The 25139-nt window shown below is 41.7% G+C and overlaps 1 long non-coding RNA gene across 1 annotated transcript; it reads right to left on the bottom strand.

The window, feature by feature from the left end:
* Positions 1–321: 321 nt before the first annotated feature.
* On the bottom strand, positions 322–20161 carry LOC135188059 (uncharacterized). Its single transcript, XR_010307550.1, has 3 exons — positions 20100–20161; positions 10975–11020; positions 322–399 (listed from the first exon to the last, which is right to left on the bottom strand). It is a non-coding gene; the product is annotated as an uncharacterized LOC135188059 (long non-coding RNA).
* Between the last annotated feature and the right edge of the window lie 4978 nt (positions 20162–25139).

Below are 25139 nucleotides of genomic sequence, written 5' to 3' on the forward strand. Positions count from 1 at the left end.
AGGTCTCTTCCTACAGCCTCTTTCTGAACACTTGTTGGCATGGATTATTTTAGGCTTATATTTGTTCCACAATTTGATGAAGAAGAAAACCCACAATGCAGGTGGTGATTTAAAAAAAAAGAAAGAAAGGAGGGAAAAAAAGGGAGAGAAAGAAAGAAAGAAAGAAAGAAAGAAAGAAAGAAAGAAAGAAAGAAAGAAAGAAAGAAAGAAAGAAAGAAAGAAAGAAAGAAAGAAAGAAAGAAAGAAAGAAAGAAAGAAAGAAAGAAAGAAAGAAAGAGAGAGAAAGAGAGAAAGAGAGAAAGAGAGAAAGAGAGAAAGAAATGGTATGCTTAATATTAATGATAAGTGTTAATAAATGCAGTCAGCTCCTGTGCAATGGACATAATGCTCTTGGCATGCCTGCAAGAAACAAAGCAGAACAATTCTGAGTCATCAAATGTATTTGTCAGGGGATTTTGTACTGGGGAAAAAAATAACAAACCAAAAAAAGCTTGTTCATGTTAGCATAGTGCTGAAAGACAAGGAGTGAATTATAGCTTGGAAAGTGATGGGATAGATATAAAATCCAAGGGTCCAGAGGCCAACTGACTATATAGGCTCAGCTGGAGACAGAAAATACATGTTATGTGTTTTTTCAATGGATTCTTCCATTTATCCTGTTAAGAAGTAGTGACTCCCCAAATCAAATGTGAGTTAGGCTAGAATTTTAATCGTACTGGAAACATTGCCACTGCAATTGGTATTTGAAGCTCTCCTAACTGATTGTTATGCTATTTGCTCTACTGTGAATGCAGAGAACTAGCAACACTGACACAGGAGCTGTGGATAACAGGACGGGCACGGTGACATGCATGCAACTACATGAGAATTGTGTTGCTCCTGGTGAAAGGGTGCATATGTGCCCTTCCTTCAGAGATGCCAACATCGAGGGGGACTCCTGGCTCTTCTCTGATAACCCAGAGAGTTTACAGCAATGTTCTCATGAATTTTAAGTGTTCATTACACAGACTTAATAAAGAGGCAGTTGTGGAAAAATCTCTGGGTTAGTTACTTCAAATGTTAAAGCATTTCACTGGTCTTTGTATCTCTCCTTGTTATTTACACCTGTGTAAATGTACAATGGATTGCATATGATGCTATAGGTCATGGGGTAATATTGGCTATTAGTGACAGTTCATTAAAATATGTGATTGTTACTATTTTTTCTAACCTAGTGATTCTGATTTGTCATTTCCAAGCATCTTCCATCACACATGCTATGTAAAAGTGACACCAAACTTGAATTCTTCCACTGGGATGGAGCCTGAATGCAACTAGTCACTGCCAGTGTCTGGCTGAGCTGACAATGAGCAGAGGAGTGCCAAATCCAGATGAAGGAAGCTGAACAGCTGAAAAACTCATGAATCATAGAATCAGTCAGGGTTGGAAGGGACCACAAGGATCATCTAGTTCCAGCCCCTGTACCATGGGCAGGGACACCCTACCCTAGACCAGGCTGGCCAGAGCCTCAGCCAGCCTGGCCTTAAACACCTCCAGGGATGGGGACTCAACCACCTCCCTGGGCAACCCATTCCAGGCTCTCACCACTCTCATGCTCAACAACTTCTTCCTCACGTCCAGTCTGAACCTCCCCATCTCCAGCTTTGCTTCATTCCCCCCAGTCCTGTCACTCCCTGATGGCCTAAAAAGTCCCTTCCAAGCTTTTTTGTAGGCTCCCTTCAGATACTGGAATGCCACAATAAGGTCACCTCAGAGCATCCTCTTCTCCAGACTGAATAGCCTCAACTCTTTCAGTCTGTCCTCATAGCAGAGCTGCTGCAGCCCTCTGATCATCCCCACAGCCCTTCTCTGGACATGCTCCAGCATCTCCACATCCTTCTTGTAGTGGGAGCTCCGGAACTGGATGCAGTACTCCAGGTGGGGTTCTCAACAGAGCAGAGTAGAGGGGGAGAATCACCTCCCTTGATCTGCTGGCCACACTTCTCCTGATAGTAAGCTCTGAAGTGCAAACAATTTACCTGGATGTAACATGCAGGGACGAGAGGTCAATAATACCTCAGTATTTTTTTCCCAAATAAACAATATGTACAAATGCACTGCACAATTACTACAGTAGTAGCAGATGTGATGTTATCAGGGTTTGACAGCATTTTCACATAAATTATTATGTAAGCACAGTTAATCATTATGTACAGGTGGTTTGCCACCTGTTTCATTCAGATTCAAGCTGATTTACACAGCTTTTAAGGCGAACACCTCCCCCTTCGAAATTACAGTTTTGCCTCTGTATCAACTAATGTGGACAATTTTATTTTCCTTCACTCCCCACCACCCCACACAGAGAAAGGAGTAGCTTGTGTCCCCTCTGCAGCCTTGTTTTAGCTGCTAAGTTGTAGGAAGTGCAGTAACACAGGTAGTAACAGATGGTGCCAGCCCCTCCAAAATGAATTTTTTACGTGCTGTACCAGCAGTAGCGGTTCCGTCGCTTCCTTTCACTGTTGTGCGATTTCATGAATTGAAAAACATCAAAGCAACAACAAAAAGAGAGTTCAGGCACATTTTTTTCCCTCGTCCCTTCACAAAGTTCAAAACCCTGTTGACAAGGAAAGGTATAAGTGTAGCATCTTAAAGTCTGCAAAAACTTTTTCAGGTATAGAATGTTGTGTACAACAGAAGCTCTGTCCTTCCTTTAGAGATGGTTATTGTACTGATGGTCTAAGAGAGAGGAAAAGAGACCTAAAGATTGATTTGGAAGATCTACACACACACACAAAAGAAAAAAGAAAAGACATTTCATATTCAGTTCTATAGGACTGGAACAGGTTGAATATCCCTGGAGATATTCAAAATCCACCTGGATATGCTTCTGTGTGATCTGGTCTAGGTGATCCTGCTCTGGAAGGAGGGTTGGACCTGAAGAGAGGCTGTAGCCAGGTGGGGGTTGGTCTCTTCTCCCAGGCAACCAGCAACAGAAGAAGGGGACACAGTCTCAAGTTGTGCCAGGGAAGGTCTAGGCTGGATTTTAGGAGGAAGTTCTTCACAAAGAGAGTGATTGGCATAGGAATGGGCTGCCCAGAGAGGTGGTGGAGTCACCATCCCTGGAGGTGTTCAAGAAAAGCCTGGATGAGGCACTTAGTGCCATGGTCTGGTTGACTGGCTAGGGCTGGGTGCTAGGTTGGACTGGATGCTCTTGGAGGTCTCTTGCAACCTGGTTGATTCTATGATTCCATGATTCTATAATCTTTTAAGGCCTCTTCCGGCCTCTGAGATTCTGTGATTCTGTGACTGCCCCATGTATGGAAGGTGACAGTGTGGGGCTTTGTGGCTATTTGCATCATAATGCTACACAGGCATGAGCTTTACCTCTCTGCCCATCATCCAGCCTACCTGTGTGACCAGAAACTGGCAGAGCAGGCAGGTATGTCTCATAGTAGGGGAAGGATTTGGCAGAGGGGTGTTATGGGGTGTTGTACAGTATTACATAAATCACAGAATTATGCAAATTTTATCATTCTTCCTTTAGGTTATGGAGTAGGAAAAGGGATGAAGAGGTAAATACATCCAATGTCTGGAAAGAAAATGGGCTGATCTGAAAGGCTTTTGCTGCTGTGAAGTGGGGAATGAGTGGCAGTGACAAGTACATTTGTCTTCAGTTTGCTTCTCTAATTTACTGGAGTGTCCCTAAGGGTTAAGTCTGCCTGATAGTTTCCGAGTTCATCCAGAATGTTTTCATAGGGGTGCGCTCGAGAGCAGACATTGGGCATCACCTGGATCTGTGGGGTTACTCCCCAAGAAAATGGCACTAGCATCAATTCGTTTGCATGGGCTGGAACACAGGTGGAATTTCACTTGTGTATTTTGTCTTTTTAAGTAAACATCCTGAAGTTGATTTTCCTAGTTAGAGCTGTAGGTTAGTGTCCAGGTAACAGAGGTGGCCTGTTTTATTTCAAGCTGTTAGCCCCGTTGAGAGGGCGCAAGATTCATTTGATTGTACCTGACTATCACCTTAATGTGTCACTCTCCTTACTGCTTCTCCATCACCTCTCCCTGTCCAAATATTAGCAGGTGTGTTGACGTGATTATAAACAAAGCAGCACAGAAAATATTCCTGGCAGCGGTCACTTAATGAGGGGACTTATTTAATTGAAATCACAAATCTGACTAAGTTCCTACTCTGATGCGATCTGACAAAAATGATCATAGGATGAAATTGCTGCTTGCTGATCTGCACCTATCTTACATCTCAACTTGCTGCAAGATTGAGGCAAACTGCACCAATTTACTGCTCCCAACTGCCTGATAATGGACACTTTGCTGTGCACTCTCCCTTCATTACAGCACAGGTCAGGGCTGTTAACAGGGGCTCTTGCCACTTTTGACAGATAGTCACTACCAAGATGAATGGCACTAGCCACATGACCACTTAGTACTCTGCTTTTCCTTTCTAGCACCTTTAAAGCACTTATATTTTTAAAAACTCACTTCATCCTTTAACTCTTTATTAACTAGGAGAATCAATAGGGAGCTGCTGAAACTGACCTCATGCAATTCTTCTAAACTTAATTGGGTGCATCGCCATAAATACACCTTGGCATTTGTTGCATCCCAGTAATGAGATATTCACTTAAGCATTTATTTCAGATTTCTCAAGGACTTTCAGACAATTTGCAGTGAATTTCTGTGTCTACCCTAGTGCTAGATTTTAGAATACTTACAGGTACAAGGGCTACAAGGGCTGAATCAAAACACTTATTTTAATTTTGGGGTTTCTTATCCCCTTTCCAGTGAAAATCTTTTAATTTGAATTTATGGCTTCTTGAAACACTAAGAATTTCTATTTTCCAGATTTCCTATGGCTGCTTCTGACACTGTCAGCCTAAATATTAATGTATTTTCTTTACTTAATTATTGTTTTACTAACAGATTTGGGAAAGAATCATAGAATCAGCCAGGTTGGAAAAGATCTCCAAGATCCTCCAGTCCAACCTAGCACCCAGCCCTACCCAGTCAACTAGACCATGGCACTAAGTGCCTCATCCAGACTTTTCATGAACACCTCCAGAGACGGTGCCTCCACCACCTCCCTGGGCAGCCCCTTCCAATGCCAATCACTCTGTGAAGAACTTCCTCCTAACATCCAGCCTATGTCTCCCCAGGCACAACTTGAGACTGTGTCCCCTTGTTCTGTTGCTGGTTGCCTGGGAGAAGAGACCAACCCCACCTGGCTACAACCTCCCTTTAGGTAGTTGTAGACAGTGACGAGATAACCTCTGAGCCTCCTCTTCTCCAGGCTGCACACCCCCAGCTCCCTCAGCCTTTCCTCTTAGGACTCTGCTCCAGGTCTCTCACCAGCTTTGTCGCCCTTCTCTGGACACGTTAATACCTTAAACGTGTAAATGCCAAAGACTTAACAATGAAGTTGCTTAAGTGCATTCAGTTAGTTACAGCAAAATGTTTCTGAGATGGTGAGAGCCATAGTTGGAGCACACAGTTTTAGTTCCCTCACTGCACTACATGATAGTTCAGTAAATAGCATTAGTTTCCAATCCAGCAGAACAAATTAAACAGAGAAACACTTTAACAACATATTAATATTCCTTCACTTTTGGCAACTGCTAGTTTTTATTAAAGTCTCCCAAAATTCCCATGTATAGAAACAGAAAATCAGTATCAAGGATCATGCTATGCTCTCAGCATGCAGCAGACTGGTGCTAGAAGCCAACCAAATCGTAACCTGCCAGTGCAGGATCTGTGTCCAATTCTGGGCTCCCCAGTTCAGGAGTTTAAGGAAGTTGAACATCTTCCTTCTGAGGAGAGCCTGAGGGAGCTGGGGCTCTTTAACTTGCAGAAGAGGAGACTAAGGGGTGACCTGATCAATGTTTATCAGTATGTAAGGGGTGAGTGCCAGAAGGATGGAGCCAGGCTCTGCTGAGTGATGTCCAATGACAGGACAAGGAGCAAAGAGTGGAAGCTGAGGCACAGGAGGTTCCATGTGAACCTGAGGAAGAAGGCTCTGTCACTGTGAGAGTGACAGAGCACTGAAACAGGCTGCCCAGGGAGGTTGTGGAGTCTCCCTCTCTGGAGATATGCATGAACTGTCTGGATGTGTTGCTGTGTGATCTGCTCTAGGTGATCTGCTCTGGCAGGGGGAGTGGAACAGATGGTCTTTCAAGGTTCCTTCCAGCCCCTGACATTCTGTGATTCTATATCTGGACCCTGGTTCTTCCATCTTACTGTTCAGTGTATCAAAACTACTGATCTGCACCTTGATGGTGAGGTGAGGTTGTTTTGCTGATTTTGGTAGAACAGGTAGAAAATCAACATCTGCTGTACCTTTGTGGAAGTTGCTGGAATTTCACACCCTGCCTTGGCAGCACCCTTATCTCTTGTGCTGGCTTGTGTGCCTTGAATTCCACCTGCTGCTAAAGGCAATGTGGATAGGAGAATACATGCTACAGCTCAGGCCACATTTTCTGCCTGCAATTACACAAAAAAACCCAACTTCTACTTCAGACTAGAAGCAAGAAAAATCACCCCCAAAGTTCTAATTCCTCTGCATTTTGTTGTCAAAAGAAAAGCACTTTGAGCCCTTCTGTTGCTTTCCGGGTGGTTTGGGTTGTTTTTTTTGCCCGTGTTGCAGCACGGGAGTGTGATGCTCCTTGATTCTATAGGTTACTAAGGTGTCATTACCCAGTAGGCAGGGACCACTGCTGCACAGACAGCCCTGTATCCATGGCGACGGGTACCTCAACATGTATATTTCCAAACATATACAGAGGCAACCCCTGTATGTAGTGTTTGTGCTTTAAGGGGATCAGGCAGCCTGTGCCACATAACCTGTGCCTGCTGCCATCCTGCCATCGCTGCCCCACAATAAGCGTGCAGAGCATGGCTGCCAGTGGCTGCCATTGTGCTGGGCACAGGGAGACTTCACTTTTGCTCTTTCCTGTTTTTGCTGGTTTTGCCTAATCCAGAACAAATGCCACTGGGGTGGAAAGCACATTCCTGCTCTCTGAGCACAGGGAAAAAACCAACCCAGAACAATTACCATGGCTTCGATTAACAGCAACAGTGACCCCCAGGGTCGGGCATTTCCCCAACATTAGTGACCACCTAGGTTAAGGGCCCCTTGCTCGACATCAGGTCTTCAACTCTTCCAGCTGGTCATTAACAGGCAGAAATGTCTGCTCTCAGGGTCATTATCATTTAATTAATGCAGACTATAAAACAATTTTAACGTAGTTTCACTGTATAAAATCTCTGGCAGTTGAATAGCATCTCTAAATTGGAAGGACAGAAAAGTTATTTTGTATTATTTATCAACTTGCCTGGTTAATATGAATACATAATTAATAATACAGGACCACTTTAGGGAAAGACCTAATAGAAATAATTACGCTGAACCTGCAGGCTTTTAGGGTTACAAGAAACTGTCACTCAGTTTACACACAATTAATGTTTTTCTCTCTGTGTAATTCTTGATCATTTCACTACGCTTTGCTCTTGACAAACAGTCAAATTATGTGGTTACGACTGCTATTAGATTTACACTGCATTGTCTAATTCCCTTTGCCTCATGAAATTAGATGAACTATTAAACACATAATCTGTTATTCCCTATTAAAATTAATTGATTTTCATGTCAGTTTAAAGTTAATGAATTGTCTGGGGATATTCCCCTAAATCTCATCACACAGAAGAAAGATTCTTTTATTCGTCGTGATTTCTGGTAATGATCTTTAGAATGTGGTACCTCTACACCTTCACACAGTAGCAACACTGTAATTAATCCAGCACTGGCACTTCATATCTTTTGTGTAGTTTGCTTTCAGCTGCTCTGTCTCAAAACAAGATAATACATAAATGTGGAAGCATTTCTTGCTGACAGAGGACACGATTTGATAAACATGAGCAACCTGTGCTCCTTGAGCCCATCCCGGAGGCAGGGACTAAGGCAATGAAATGAACCCCCACATCCAGCTGCAAGGGGGCAGGACCTGCTGGCTGCAGGAGGCTGACCCATAAATGTTTTCATCTGTACCTCACACACAGCCTTAGCCTATCTGTGCCTTACATGTGTACCAATCTTGAAGTTAGCTGTGCACTCCTCTTCCAAGTTAGCATGTAAGTCGTTGTACCACTGCAATAAACGGGAGCAGGACTTTAACCACATTGGTATGGCATTGTGACTCTGGCCACCTTCTCACAGACACATGAAAGTTAGAAATGGCCTGAAAAACTGCCTGTAAGCAAAGCTATTGCAGACCAACGGGAATGCAAAGAGGACTACAGGCTACTCCAGGATTCTAAATTTTCTGAATGTACTCTGCTGACATTAAAACAAAAGAAGAAAGCAAAGTGACCACGCTAGGCAAACTGATATCTGTCTTCTCACTGGTGAAGTGAGTAGTCAGGTAACCTCCTCCAATGAAGGCAATATTTTGACAGATCAAAAACCAAACTGTGTGTCATCTTAAAAGTGGGTAAAACTTTGAGCAGTGGCTTCTGAGAAATGTGTTTAAGGTGCTATTCCTCAGGGTATTAATATTTCAGAGAGTTGCCCAGCTGTGCCTGAGTTCTGCAATTGATTCTTTTATTCAGACGTCCTCTCCTCATCTCCTCTCCCTGCCCAGCTCCTTTTCCTGCCGGGTTACTTTAGTTTTGCTGAATCCAGCTGCATCAATGACATTGTTATATTCCTGTAGACACCTATAAACCCCCATTCGGCTCTTTTGTCTGCAAGCAGCTCCATCGCTTCACGCTACAATGCACCAACTCACTTTTAATACCCCTGATTGCAGTGCTCATCTAAACCAGTAGCACTGGCATCAAACGGTGGTCTCCAGCGTGTAGCATTGACACAATAGCTTCCCAGGGTTTTGAGCAAGCTGCTAATTTCACCTTTCAGCCGAGAGAAAGCACTTGCACAAAATGAAGCAGCCCAACAGTATTCCACAACGTTAAAGTTCCTAGGATTGCAGATGAATAGGTTTTCTCTTTCTTTATTTATTTCCACATCTCGTTCTCGTTTTGTGTGTGTGATTGCTATTTACCAGGAAACAAATGTTATTTATACCTCACATTGTAAAACCTTGAAAGGTTATGCCTTCCCTGACTTTTCTTCTCACTCTGACTTCTATTGCATTCTTTGACTTTTCTTTCTTTCAACTCTGGGAGAAAATAATTTCAAACAAGCTCAATTATGCACCCTTTAAACATGTCTCTGTGTTTCACTTCAATAAAAAAAAATGCAATGGCACTATGAAAATTAAAAACTCTTGAAGGAACATAAATGGTATTTTGCTATTGTTTTCATAGACTTATGCATAAGCTTACAAATATGGCTAAGTAATATTTACAGTATAATTTTAAAGCAGTTTGCAAAGCTTACTAAATTTTACTCTGATTTTCCAGGAATTTTAATTCAAAAAAGGAAGAGTTGCAACCTTTTAATAAATGTCTGACTGGAGACATAAAAGACATAAAAGAGTAGTGCAATGGCAGCATGAAAATGCCTGTAGTTAACCTGCATACTGATAACCAAACCGAGCTTCTGTTTTTAGGGTTCTTTCAGACTGCTGAGAAGGTACAATGGATTAAAAGGGGTGGTTGCTCATCCTACAGCCAATTTATCTGATCTGCTGCCTGATTTGGGTTTCAAGCCATTCAAAACTATCAACATCAGATACTTTCTGCATGAACTGCATCAACTTGGTGACAGCCAACTGAACATGAGTCAGCAGTGTGCCCAGGCGGCCAAGAATGCCAAGGGCATCCTAGCCTTTATCAGGAATAGTGTGGCCAGCAGGACCAGGAGGTCACTCTGTCCCTGTACTCAGCACTGGTTAGGCCTCACCTTGAGAACTGTGTCCAGTTCTGGACCTCTGCATTTAAGAAAGATGTTGAGATGCTTGAATGTGTCTAGAGAAGGACACCAAGGCTGGTGAAGGGGCTGAAGCCCAGCCCTATAAGGAGAGGCTGAGGGAGCTGGGGGTGTTCAGCCTGAAGAAGAAGAGGCTCAGAGGAGACCTCATTGTTGTCTACAACTACCTGAAAGGAGGTTGTATCCAGGTGGGGTTGGTCTCTTCTCCCAGGCAACCTATGACAGAACAAGAGGACACAGTCTCAAGCTGTTTAGGCTGGACACTAGAAAGAAATTCTTCAGAGAAGAATGGAATGGGCTTCATGGAGAGGTGGTAGAGTCACCATCCCTGGAAGTGTTTAAAAGGAGGCTGGATGAGGCACTTAGTGACATGGTTTAGTTAACTGGAAAGTGTTAGGTGATAGGTTGGACTTGATGATCTCGAAGATCTTTTCTAACCTGGTTAATTCTGTGATTCTCTGATCAAATCAGTGACACTGAGGAACTTCATGGATTCCCTATGAGTCTATCACAAAGGTCATCACCATCATTATCCGAATGGGAAAGCCTGAATAAGATAACTTCCTTCCTTCCTTCCTTCCTTCCTTCCTTCCTTCCTTCCTTCCTTCCTTCCTTCCTTCCTTCCTTCCTTCCTTCCTTCCTTCCTTCCTTCCTTCCTTCCTTCCTTCCTTCCTTCCTTCCTTCCTTCCTTCCTTCCTTCCTTCCTTCCTTCCTTCCTTCCTTCCTTCCTTCCTTCCTTCCTTCCTTCCTTCCTTTCTCTCTTTCTCTCTTTCTCTCTTTCTCTCTTTCTCTCTTTCATTTTTGCCATCATTCCTTGTTTCAATTGTGGTGTAAACTCCCCATTGTCACATCTTCCCCAAAAGTCACACCGTAACTTGTCAACATTTTGTCTTATAGCCTTGCAAAAATGCTTCATCTGCTGTGCTGAATTTAGCAACACAGTCACTATTCCCCTATAAAAACCCATCAGTCTCCACAGTGGGAGAACATAACCATCTAATAGAGACACCAAAAGAACTTAATTCAGGTCAATAGAGTAAAAGGTAGCTTATATGTTACTGAAGCCCAGTGAAAATTAAGATTCCACATACCAAGTGACATTCCAGCAGCAGCAAAACTCCAGGGAAATACATCTCTCTGAAATACACCAGGAAAATGCATCTGTTAGTATTATTATATTCCTGTGCTTAAGAACACCACAAACCCCTAATTTCATATCAGGAATGTGTCTTTATTTTTCTTTAACAATGCATAGCTTTCCCATCTGTATGATCAAAAAAAAGAGATCATTTACATTTCTCATTATTAATTCATTAAATGTGTGTATCATCAATTCAAGAAGATGCATACTAGATGATTAATGTTATTATTTATTATTATTAGCTTTAAATCTTAGTGCAAAGATTATTTTCTAAACTGTGAATGAGAAACTTGAAATGAATTCTTTTAACAGTTCCTTCACTCTGGTTTGTACAGTGTCTTCTTTCACTATATGAGTTTTATGAAGGTGGTGTAAAGCAAAAAACGACAACAACAAAAAGCTGTTGCTCATGAAAGACAGAATACAAAATTAAATGAAAAACACTGAAAACCAAGATACAGGCATTCAAAGACAGATTCCTGCTTAGGGTCATTGCTTCTCCTATATGAGGTACATGAAGTTTGAGGATCATTTTGTGTCCAAAAGGCAATGCAATAATAAATTATTGTGACAGTTTTAGTCACTGCTGAGGTGATTTCTAGCAAAGGTGACAATTTATTGTGGTAATTTGAGATTTCTACATCAAATTTCTACATCAAGAGTGATTTGCCATTGCAACAGGCTGCCCAGGTTGGTGGTGGAGTCACCATCCCTGGAGGTGTTCAGGAAAAGCCTAGATGAGGCACTTAGTGCCATGGTCTAGTTGATTGGCTAGGGCTGGGTGCTAGGTTGGAGTGGATGATCTTGGAGGTCTCTTCCAACCTGGCTGATTCTATGAAGTTCTTAAAATGGAAATTTAATCTCTTCTCTTGGAGACCAAGCAAACTCTTTGCTTTGTTAGCATGCAGCCAGTCAAATATGAAGAGTTCTCCATGTGCACAGCATAAGCAGTTTATCGGGAGGAGGTATCATGGTGGCAAATTAAGTTTTATGTCAGGCAACTTGGAATGAAAATTCTGCAACACTGAATATTCAAGTGCTACGTAATAAGGAGCAGGTTGCATGTTGACTTTGGTGCCAATAATAATATGTAGATGAAAACAAATATAAAACTTTAAAACCTTATAAATGTAAAATATAAATATATATATATAGAGTACTTTGCTGTCATATCCAATTGACAAAAAAAAAAAAAAAAAAAAAGAGGAAGAAAATTCTCCTTACACACCCAGATGCATAAGCTTGAAAAGAGAACAAAGACTGCTATAAATATTCCAAGAAGCCAATAAAAAAACTAGGAGTGGTTACTTCTGTGTAATGGGCTGCCATAAAAGCTTTTATTGTTAAGGGAGTTACTTTACTAAGAGCTGTATGAAGAAAACTGAATGAATGTGAAAAATTGTATGCAATAACCTGAACTGAAAGATGATTATCAACCTCTGAGTTCTATGCTTTTGAGTGGGTGCTGCTGTTAGAAGATTGCTGTTGTGGTTAAAGAAAAGCTTGTTTTGTACTACTATCCCTCCTCCAGGTGTACAGAGAGTCAGCGTGTTCTTGTCTGTCGCCTTTGTCTGTCCGTATTAAATGTCATTTTTCAGAATTGAAGGGCCTGATCCTGCAGTTTTGCTTTCAGGAGGCACATCTTTCATATGCTGGAATATTTCTATCACAGTAACGTTTAGGATTGAAGGGTCTGATGGCCTGATCCTCGAAGGAGAAGCAGTCTGGACTCACAGCTATGTTGCATCGAACTGGGACCATTAGGATGCAGGCCAGAATGTGTAATTGGAGCTTGACCTACAACCACAGAACTTATTCTGCTCTCTGACTCAGATGACTGCTGAACCCATTGCTTCCCACAGCAAAGTTTGGGTTTGTGACTTTTTGTGGAGTTTTTATGTTTTCCTTAGTGAGGTATTTACAAGTACTCCGAATGCACACACTGGAGACAAATAAAAGCCTTGAAAACCTTTTTGCTTACAGCTGCGAAGGAAAGAAATGAAAGATGTGGCTGTTTCTCTGCTTCACTATAGAGGAGGTGCTCTGAGTGCTGTGCTAATTAGGACCTTATCTGTGGCTAAATGAATAGGCAGGTATCATAGGCATTCCAGGTCACTTCAAAGGGAGCTCCAACCTCTGAACATTTACAACATCAGGCTTTTAGATACTGCCACTTTACAGAATATATTTCTGCCTTTGATTCCCTGGTTTGGTTTGTGTGTTTTGGGGATTTTTTTTTTTTTTTTGCTCTTTCTGTAACTTAACAACAGAGCATGGCTGCAAATCAGAAACCCAACAGACATATCTACTTAGAGTTTCTGACAGAAAGTGCTAAGGCTCTGTGTTTCGAGCCTCTCTTTCGCAGTTGCATTTTGCATTCACGATTCTTTAGCCTCCCGACTAACACTCTCAGAGATCAAACCAAAGAGAAAAACACATCAGCTTTACTATTTCTCTTTCTGTTCTCTTTCCAAGGGATAATGTAGCTTGGGGTTAAAAAAAAAATTGAAAGGAAGATATTGTTTGATCTTTTGCAAAATCATCATGATGAAAACCAAAAGCACAGGAGTTGAGCACTCTTCCATAAACAAGACACGGATTGTCCTAAATCTTCTGGAATTGGTGCCTTTTCCTGCAAATCTTCAAGGATTGCTACACTGCATTAATATCATTTCAGGTAATATTGATAGTTATAACTTTAATTCATCCTAATAAACATACCATTTGTTAGCTCTGGAGCACTAACTCATTTCTGGCATCACCAGACCACACAGTCATTTCAGCTAATTCTCCATAGCAGACACTATTCTTTATACAAATAAGTTTTGCCCTGCACTGGCCATTAGACTAATCTCCTGAAAGGTTAACAAATCAATGCTGCTGCTAGCGTATCTTAAACACAAGAAAGGAAGTGCTGTGCCACAGCAGGAGCCTATTTCACTGATGTGAGGCTCTTCTGAAGAGTGTCTAGCCAGAAATCATCTCTCCACAAGAAGGAAGCATCTCTCGCGCTGCATAAATGCCCCTTGGGGAGAGATAAGGCTGCTTTCAGACCACTCAATTCCCTTGATATAGTTTCTGCTAAAGAGATTCCATGGGAAAAAATGTCCACAAAATTCATACCTCTCTTTACCTGTAGCTGTTTTTTTGGATGAGGATCAGTGGCTATAATCACATACTCCTTCAAATAAGAGCAGCCCTTCATTGATTGTAGGTAGCATATGTGATTTGTACCTGGAAGGTTAAGAGTACTATCTGCTCTGCCTTTTGCCTATAAATCTCATCAGTTCTCACCAGATCAGGCTGTATGTGTCAGGCTGAACTGTGTCCTTTTTGCTTCTTAGCATCAGGAAGCTTTCCAGTCTCATGTATCCAAAAGAGGATTGCAGATCTGACAGAAGGAGCACCTGGTCAGTCGTGTTAGAGTCAGCCACACTTGCCATCTTCACCTGGCATGTCCCTGATGAAGGCCACATTTGACAGTGAAGTCAAATGTCACATTTGCCTCCTTCAGCCCTGGGAATGCAGTTTGTATAACCATTAAGATGGGAACTAAGTGCTAGGGAGGATGTGAATTCATAGGATACATTACTGTGGTTGGTAATGACGTGGCTGGGGGGCTAAAATCTCTCCTGACACTTGAGATGGAGGGCATGGCTTGACATTGCACTACATCCCATCTAACTTCTGCAGATCCAGCATGAGCTGTTTTTTTATTGCTTGCAAAATACACCTGCTACCGATCCCAGCACACTCTACTAAACACATAACTTGTCTGCAGCATTTCCAGGTGAAATTAAGTTCTGTTTCTCTCACTGTCATCTGTCTGGCTGAGATAATAGGTTGCTGCAGACCAGCTGCAAGAACCTGGGAGTGTTCCAGCCAAAGGAAGCCTTAAGAACATTGCACTGTGCTAGAAATAGCAGAAGGTTATTCCAAGCTTTCAGTTAGAGAAGCGTCTGTGTAGCAGAGGTTGCACAGCTTTCTGGGGCAAAAAAAGCTCGGCCTTTGAAACCTTCCTTCAGTGTACTTTGAAATCTAAAAGACATGTCAAACCACAATTCTGCTAAAAGTAGTTGTGCTAATGGACCCACTCATAGCACTACCAGTACTACACAGGTGCTTGGGAAGTCTCAGCACCTCCAAGTGTGCCAGAACTACTTAAATTTGCTGCACACAATTGTAAGGCATGGTCTCATTCTCACTCTTCCACTCCTAAGCACTGGCTTACTGCTTTTCAGTGAGTTACTAAAGCTGCTTGTAAAGCAACAGTCAAACTAAAGAGCTGCTCCCTTGTCATTTCCCCAGGAAATGTGTGTTGTTGAGAGCCCTCATAATAAAAACCCCTTGCTTATATAGAGCACAGTTATGGCTAAACAAAAGGAATTGTCTAAAAGGCCAGTACTGAGGCATCACTCAGGCAAAATTTCCATTGCAATCGAGGAAAGTTCTGTTTGAGAAATTACTTAATATTGGATCTATAGAGACATTAATTGAGGAAAAATGCATTATCATGTTGGGCTACATACAGTCACTGTTGAGCAACAGTAGAATATTTTGTTCATAATGAGACCTTATTGAGTTTGGTTGCTTTAAGTTTTTAGCTTCTAATTACGGTCTTTAGAAGACAATGGAGACGGCTTAAAATAATCAGAATGCTGACAAAATTGCTATGGCTGCTGTGGTATTACAAAGACAAATGTTGGCTCCCTGTGTATAGTATACATTTAACCTGTCACCAAACACAGAGCATTTTGCAGGTAAAATGTAAAAGGATGCATTTAGTAGCTATCAAATGAACAATTTTTTGGGGGGTCGTTGTTGCACTTGAAAGTAACTACTTAAAATACTGCTTTATTAAATTATAAATTAAAGTATGCTACATCAAAAATGCTTTCTGTTGCCTTCTGTTACTGCAAGAGTCATTATAATGCAAAGTTACAGGTTTCTGGAACATAATGAAATTCAAACTTGCATTCTTAGAGCAGTTGCCATGGCCAATTCAGCTGAAAATGAGAATTATAGTGAGAGCATTTCCTGGTCTTTGACCCCTCTTACAGGGTTTTTAAAAGCAGGGTTTTTTTTTTTTTTTTGTAAAGCATTAACCTCATTCTCAAGCAATTCATTTCTCTGAGTAATATGAGAGGTGTTAAAACACTTCAACAAATGGAAAAGTATTTAAACATCTTTTATTCTAAGTTCCAAAAGACTGGACATTTAACTTTAAGGATTTCTGGCTGTGTAATGCAAAAGATTTTGACAATAGAACCAACTGTAATAAAATACAGTCTCTGGCATATATACATATTTATCAAGGTAATGCCTCATGACAGCTAGGCAGTAAGCAGCAGACGTAGTTGACAAGTTATAGTTACATATATTTAATGTTTGTGTGTTTGTCTCTACTTTACTGTTAACTGCACACAATGAGAAAGGAGGGGGGAGGCAGCATTGTCTGTTGGTCCTGGACAATGAAAGAGAATTTCATGGGCCCTTGTAGTATTGTGTGAGCTAACACCAGCTGACTGGTTCTGAGCTAAACCAAAGAGCATATTTTAGCCATGTTCAAAGTCTGTGTATGAATTTATTTTGCTTTCAGAGGCTTTACATTCACACTATATTGTGGCTATGGACTCTTGCAAAAGTGATTCCTGCTGGAAGCAATGGGAATTTCTCAGGATCACAGGATGTCAGGGGTTGGAAGGGACCCAAGGAGATCACTGAGTACAACCTCCCAGCCAGAGCAGGACAATACTATCTAACACAGATCACAGAGGAACACATCCAGCCAGGCCTTGAAAGTCTCCAGAGAAGGATATTTGTTTAAATATATGGCAGAAATCAGTCTTATCCTATCTGGCATTAAGGATAAATATGTCCTAATGCTAAATATGATACACTATACTCATATACTATATAGTATACTAATATGCTGTAACTACATACTATGCTAATAACCTAAATAGTCAATATTATGTACTAAACACTAAATGCTAAATATGAAATACTAAACACTAAATACTAACAATGAACCTATTCAGTTGCAAAATACTCAGTGCTTTATGACAGAGGTAAGAACAATCATTGCAAATACTATGTTATTAACTAAATGGACTTAATTATTTGTTACCAAGTTAGATCCTAACCAGTTTTTGTCCTCATAAAGTTTATTGGCATTTTGTGAGTCTTGCTCTCTGATTTCTGTGCTTTGACAAACAAGTACCAACCTATCATTTAAGTGGCCTGTCATAGTGGTTAGCTTGCAGAAAGTATTTGAAATCAAAATGGTTATTGTGTACCAAGTAATAAACTGAAGAAACGATCCATCATACAGAAGTGATATTATTTCATTATCCTGGAAAACAACTACAAAATAGAAGTGTGAAAATTCAGTGCTGGGTGAGGGGAACCTTAACAAGATTACTTGCTTTCAGGTCTTGTGCCTCTGCTGAGTGCGGGCTGGAGTGTTTCATGCTTTTGAGGCAAAACAATGGCAAAATGTTGTTATATGATAGGGCACATCCTGTGTACAGAAAGGTGCGTGTCTGATGGGAATTAATAGAATCACCCAAAAGGAAACCAGAGTGGCCCTCATTGTACGTGTGAGTTTAGCCCAGTATTTGGGAAGATTATCTTTATTTTTTATCTCAGCACGCTTGATGTCCCTGAAACTCCCTTTTAGCTTAGTGGTAAATATTTGCCTGTCTACAAGTCTGATGTAGGGAATTTTTAACTGCAATGTGAGATCAGCATGCAGTTCTCAACATTTTATTTCTGGGAACACAGGAGACATCAGGGGAGGGTGCACGTTGTGGAAACAGTGGAGCTGCAGGAGCAAACGTGGCTGAAGTGAGGCAGAAAAATTCACGGAGGCAGCTTGTGCAAAGGTAAGTAACAGAGCACAAGGGAGCTTGTATGCTCATGCTGAAATGACTGGCTGAGGGCAGTGAAATGAGCGTTGGAGGGATCTTTACCATAACAGCACTTCCCAGTTAGGGAAGAGAGAAAGTACCCAAATGCTGCTGTTACTGAAGATCCAAAGGATGTTAGTTCTTGGGGACTGAAAATAAAAAAAAATAACACCTCCACAGCTGCATCTAACCCTAACACAATGTCCTGGTTTCAGCTGGGATAGAGTTAATTTTCTTCCCAGCAGTTGGCACAGTTCTGCGCTTTGGGTTTAGGGTGAAAACGTTGTTGATAACACGCTAATGCTGTAGTTGCTGCTGAGCAGCTCTTGCACTAAGCTAAGGATCCTTCAGCTTCTCACGTTGCTTTGCTAGTATGGAGGCTGGATGTGCAGGAGAAGCCGAGAGAGAACACAGGCAGGACAGCTCACCTAAACTGGCCAGAGGGATAGTCCATATCGTGTGATGTTATGCTCAGCCTATGAACTATGGGGGAAGCTCAGGAGCAGGCTGGACATCAGTCGCTCGGTGGTGAGCAATTTTTTCCCATTTACATCACTTGTTTGTCTAGAGCTTTATTTTTCTCTCTTTTTGTAATTTTCACTTGCATTGAGTTTTATTATTTTACCTTCTTCTGTTTTAATGATCAAACTATTCTTATCTGAACCCCTAAGTTTTCTGTTACCCTTCCAACTCTCCCCCTCATCCGACTGAGGGAGTGAGCGAGCAGCTGTGTGGTGCTTGTTTGCCAGCTGGGGTTAAAGCACAAGGTATGAACATCTGTCATTTGTGTAAGAGGTATCCCTATGGTGTGTCTTGCTCTTGGTCCACTCAGGTGCATCCACCCAAAGTGCTGCTTCTCCTTTCTGCAGCTGAAAGCCCAAACCATCCTTTGAAAAAGAACACACTCAAAGTGGTAATGGTGGAACTGTTACATAAATACATTACTGCTTGCTTTATGCTACTGGAGAACAAGAACATCATTTGGAGAACTGGTTTACAGCAGACTGAGGACTACTCAATAATGTGCTTTTTTTTTTTTTGAGACATAGATCTCTTTTGGGCTAGGGAAGAATGTAACTTAATTGGTGCTTTTGCAAGTAATGGCTGCTTCCTTTTCAAGCATTCACCTTGCAGAGGAAAAAATTGAAATGCATCCCAAGATGTAAAATATTGATGTTGCATTATTCAAACGAGAAAGCTTTGGTATGTGTCTCTTTTGTTTAATCATGCTAAAAGCAGAAGTGCACAGGGCATAAATGACAGAACAATAGGGCTCTTATGTGTTTAAATGACATCAGATTCACAATGCAGAGGAGAAAATAGAACGCCTCTAAACCTAATATTTCCTAAAATGTTACAGATGCATAGAAAAATTCGAGTTTATTAGCATGATCCTGGGGTTTTCTTTTATTAATGGCAATCATTTTAGGAATGTCACATTTATATGTGCTAACATGCACCGAGTAAATATTACTTTCTATGTTAAGGTTGCCAATTTAAGCATTAAAATTTAGGTGATTCTCATGTAATCCTTATCTGGGCAACTTTAATTTCTACACTAAAATGCAATCATTAATGATATGATCATACAGTGTATTTACCACCGGCCTTCTGTCTCTTCCAGGATGCTTAACAAGCCTCTATTCAACATTACATTTCCTCTCTATTCAGCATGTGGCCATATGACCAGTTCATTGCACTCCTTGCTCTGAATAGCAAATTGTTAATATTCAGGATCCTGTTTTCCTTTTTTATTGTACTGCTCACTGAGATATTTGAGTGCTTCATACAAGGAGTTTATCTCACAGTGCTCTTGGGAGGCAAGTTGACTTTTTTTCAGTGTTACAAAACAGAAGTTGAGCTGCAGAGATAGCCACACAGGATAAAATCTCTGATTTTAAGTGTCCAAACTGAGATCTCTATGGTTTTATTTTCCATAGAGTTTCATATTTTATAATAGCAAACAAGTCTACATTACTTGAGTGCATATCCTAAGATGTTTATGTTTGCATTAACTCTGTTACACTGATGTTAATGTGTTCTTTCCATTGTTTATAAGCAAAGCTAATTAGAACTACATTTAAGCACAAGATTAGTTTCTTTTCTACTGTGAATGTGGTTAAACACTAGAACAGATTCATCAAATACGGTATCTAACACACACCTGGGCATTGTCCTTGGTAACTTGCTTTGACTGACCATGCTCAGGACAGGGGACTGGACTAGATGAACTCCAGAGGTGTCTCCATGCCTTATCCGCTCTAGGATTGTGAGATTTGGAGAGATTTTAGTTATGTTGGCAGTGAACTACTATGAAATAAGAGAAATTGAAATGTACAGATCTTATGTTATTTGTCCTTCAACTAAAATCACCATATTGGAGTTGCTTTTATTTAGTCTGATGCTTCAGTTCAATAGAGATAATGTCAGCATAAATATAAATTCATGGGGAGAAAAATGTATATCTGTGCTTAATCAAACATTGCAAGGGGACACCTTCTCAAGTTGCACCAGGGGAGGTCTAGGCTGGATGTTAGGAGGAAGTTCTTGCCAGAGAGAGTGATTGGCATTGGAATGGACTGCCCAGGGACGTGGTGGAGTTGCTGTCCCTGGAGGTGTTGAAGCAAAGCCTGGATGAGGCACTTAGTGCCATGGTCTAGTTGACTGGCTAGGACTGGGTGCTAGGTTGGACTGGATGATCTTAGATGTCTCTTCCAACCTGGTTGATTCTATGATTGATGTCCCATATCGATCTCTCTTAGATTTAGCGCAAAGACTGAAATGAAGCTAAATGTTTTCGTGTTAAAAACTACTTTCAATCAAGGAGAGATAGCTGGTTTAAGATCATGGAGTTTAGCAGCTTAAAAGTAAAATGATAAGCAGTTACAATGCAAATTAAAGAACATTTATGGAAATAGTATTAATTGCATGATTTAATCTGGGAAGGCAGATTATTATGATTTGGGAAATATAATTATACTTCACCATCTATGCCCTGTTTCCTTGAATCATTTTAAATTGTCTCTTTCTGTAACATACCAGAGTAGAAAATACAAATGATTTTTTAAATACAATAACATGTGCAGCAAGTATTTGGTGGAGCATAAGGTAAGACATTTAAAGGTCCTGTTCTTTAAGGCACACCTAAACAAGCAGGGGTTGCTGTGTGATACAGAAATGGTTGCCTACCACTTCACTGTCCAGGTAATGTGAAACTTCAGATAGGACTTTCAAGGGAATTGTTCCACCTGTCAAACATGGAGTGACACAGGATGACCGTCACAGCAGCAGTGGATAAGGAAAGGGCAACTGACATCATCTACCTGGATCTCAGTAAGGCATTTGGCACTGTCCCACATGATATCTTGGTCACCAAACTGGAAAAAACACAGACTTGATGAGTGGAGCACTGTTGAATAAGGAATTGGCTGGATGGTGGCACACAGAGAGCAGTGATCAAGGGCACAATGTCCACCTGGAGACCAGTGCCAAGTGGCATCCCTCAGGGGTCAGTGCTGGCACCAGAGCTGTTTAACATCTTTGTCAGTGATATGGACAGAGGAATTGAGTGCACCCTCAGCAAGTGTGCAGATGGCACCAAACTGTGTGGCACAGTCGACTTGCTAGAGGGCAGGGATCCATCCAGAGGGACCTGGACAGGCTGCAGAGGTGGGCCCAGGCCAACCTCATGACATTCAACAAGGCCAAGCATAAGGTTCTGCACCTGAACCAGCACAATCCCAAGCACAAATCCAGGCTGGGTGGGGAATGGCTGAGAGCAGCCCTGAGGAAAAGGACCTGGGGGTCTGGGTTGATGAGAAGCTCAACATGAGCCTGCAGTGTGAGTGCAGCCCTGACAGCAACTGCGTGCTGGGCTACATCGACACAATGGCCTGCCAGTGTCTGAAGGGGGCCTACAGGAGGGCTGGGGAGGGCCTATTGACAAGGCTTTGTAATGACAGGATGAGGAGTAATGGGTTTAAACTGGCAGAGGGGAGATTTAAACTGGATGTTAGGAAGAAGTTCTTTGCAGTGAGGGTGGTGAGACACTGGCACAGGTTGCCCAGGGAGGTTGTGGCTGCTCCCTCCCCGGAGGTGTTCAAGGCCAGGCTGGATGAGGCCTTGTGGGACCTGTTCTAGTGGGAGGTGTCCCTGCCTATGGCAGGGGGTTGGAGCTGGATGATCTTTGGGGTCCCTTCCAACCTAAACCATTCTGTGACTCTGTGATCTTGCAATGTTGCATTGTAGGGCACTGTTCTGGAGGTGAGGGTCTGTGCAGTGACCTTGGGGTTCTACTTCTCCATGGTGAGACGTGGAGCTGCAGAGCGCAAGCAGGATATTACAGTCAGGAGACTGGAACGACAGAGGAACCAAAACTCCCCTCAGCAGAGTCATCCCTCTGGCTAATGCTCAACCAAACACCCCATTCTACACACAGATCTTCCCATAAAATGGCTTTATAGAAGTTTAAAGCAGTCTAGTAGCCCCAAAAACCTTAGTTTTTGCAGTGCTGTGCATATATCACAGCTTAAGATCTTGCATGGGTTTCTTCACTGATGCCCAGTGAGAGCACAGTTTTAAGCACCAGAGTTACTGATGTGATTTGTTCGGTTGCTTGGTGGGTTTTTTTGTTGTTGTTTTGTACTGTGGGTGGTTTTTTGATTGTTTCTTGAGGGTTTTTGTTTGATTTGGTTTGTTTTTTTTTCCCCTCACAACATCCAAATGAAACCAAGCTGGAGCCTGCACATGATGGAGAAGACTGTAACATCCTCTTTGCCCACAAGAGGGTACATCCCACACTGCACCACTTCTTACAGCAATATGGGTTCACCTTGACCATTCATAGTAAGCATAATGCACAACAGGCAACACTTCAGCTGCTTTATCTCTTACACAGAAGAAGATAAAGGGGAAAAAAAAAATACTAGATGCAACTCTAGAGAGAAGAAAAGCTGGGAAGATGTAAGAAATACTGGGTTGTCCAAAATAAACCTCACACAGGCTTGAATCAAGTCAGGATGGAAAGAAGAAAACCAAAGAGCATCATCACACTTTCCACAGGCCAGGACACTGCTGTGCCTAACAGTGCCCATCCACAAAGACACACATCAGAGAACACTTGCCTTTTTGAGTTCTGTGTTCAGAAATACTTTTAAAACAGAAAAGTAATTTCTGAGAAATAAAACCTAAGGATTACTGACTCCCTGGTGGGCCACTCATGCCTATAAACAAACCTGAGTTTAAAAGCATCCAGAATGTCACACTTTGCAAAATCCTTGCCATATTTTGTTAGAGCTGCATGACAGAAAAGGGGATGTTGTCTTTGATCACCAATAATCTTTGTCTTTCCTTCATAAACTCTACACACATTCCTGACAGCTTCCATGTTTTCATGTCTCTGATGACTTCCAGGGCTGTGTTTTCTCTGTGCTTGGTCAAGTAGCATGTCAATATGTTTCACTGATACAGAAAAAGATGCTAAAACAGGAATGGAGACAAAGCAAGGATCTAGAAATGACACATTTGTATGGCTGGGAAGGTCTATGCAGGAAGCAGTCAAATTTGTGTTCCTCTTAAGTTCAGGAGTTTAGAAATGCACATGTAAAGTTTGCATCTCCTGAGGCAGTGGACAGTTGTAGTGAGATGAGCTGGACCTAGGCCAGACAGTCCTTGAGCTGCAAGGAGGCCATGGGGTGTCCTGGAGTGGCTGAGTATCTTGATGGCCTCCTACTTATTTTTTCACCCCCTTCTGCCTTTTCTCTGTTCACACCCACTTTGTATTATGGGTAAGTACTCCCTGACACCTACATCCACATCAGAGTAGAAAGGATTTATTTGAATCCAGCATAAGGACCAATTCCTTAAGGCTGGGAAGCATTTGTTGGCCAAAGAGAATTCCCTAACCCTGTGACACTTTGTTCAAGCCATTGAACCCTCTGCCAGAGCAAAGCAGAGACATAGCAGAGACTGGAGACTAGGCTATTTGCTGTCTGTAAAGACTGTTTGATCCACAACCTTTTCATGTTGCTACATTCCATGTAGCAGCTATGGAAGGATAATTCCAAGTATGCTGTGTTACTTCTGACAGTTTAAGAAAGACCAGCACATTGCACTTGCAGCTAACATGAATTCCCAATAGTGGTATCACTTTTACATACTGATGTCTTGCTTTATACTCCTGTGCATATGTGCACACAGCTTTGATCACTTGTAAAGAAAAGCTAGAAGTATCACTGAATGTTTTTTTGCACACACCAAGCTTTTCCCTGTATTATCCAAGTGTGTATTTTTTCCTCTACCTCTGAGCCTCACAAGCATTTCATTTTCACAAGCTCCCACCCTGAGCACTGTAAGTGCGATGGCTTTGTAGGGAACATCAGAGATCTTTCCACATCTACAAGACTTCCTGTGCAAGGCTACAACACACCTGGCTTTTAGACTCTTGACTACTAATGCCTTAAGTCACAGAGTAGCTAAAGAGAAATGCTTCCAAAAGGAGTGCTTGTTTTTAGGAATCTGGATTCTCCACACTATCTCAGACCTACCTACCAAAATAAATGGGTATAAAGCACTGGAGAAACAAAACTGAAAAGCAAATGGGCTCAAACAAATGTTCCTTAGTATCTGAAAACAGGGAAGGAGATCAAAAGCACGCATTCAGGAGCTTTGTTTTCCATTCATTGCCCCTATCTATGCATCTGCATGCCTTCAACTTTCATACAGTGTCACTGATCACCTAAACACAGCAGGAGAGAACATGGATCTTTAAAAATACATTCACTGGGAGAGGTTGTTTCTGAGGATTTGTGGCCTTCCAATACACGTGGGGAAAAACAGAAACGAAAGCCTGTAATTAAAGATTGCATTAGTCTGTGGGCAAAAGGAGACAACATGAAAATTTGAGGAGTAAATTTCATTCTCCCATTTCCTACCATTAAAGTGTTTGGCTTTGTAATTTCAATATTTTAAGATCATTTTTGTTATGTTGTGTATATCTGCAGGACCCCACGTTTTAGTTTACACCTCCTGAGGGACTGAAAGCTTCAAAGTTAATGAACTTTCTCATCAGTTGGCCATTAGTTTGAACTGAAGCCAACTCATCAGGATGAAAAGCATCTTGCATCTAATGGATGTTTGGGGTTCTGTATAGAATGAGTTTGGCAGGTCTCTTTCTGTGGCTGCCACAACACAAACATGCCATAAT

The sequence above is a fragment of the Pogoniulus pusillus genome, chromosome 28, assembly GCF_015220805.1.
Source record: "Pogoniulus pusillus isolate bPogPus1 chromosome 28, bPogPus1.pri, whole genome shotgun sequence".
NCBI lineage: Eukaryota > Metazoa > Chordata > Aves > Piciformes > Lybiidae > Pogoniulus > Pogoniulus pusillus.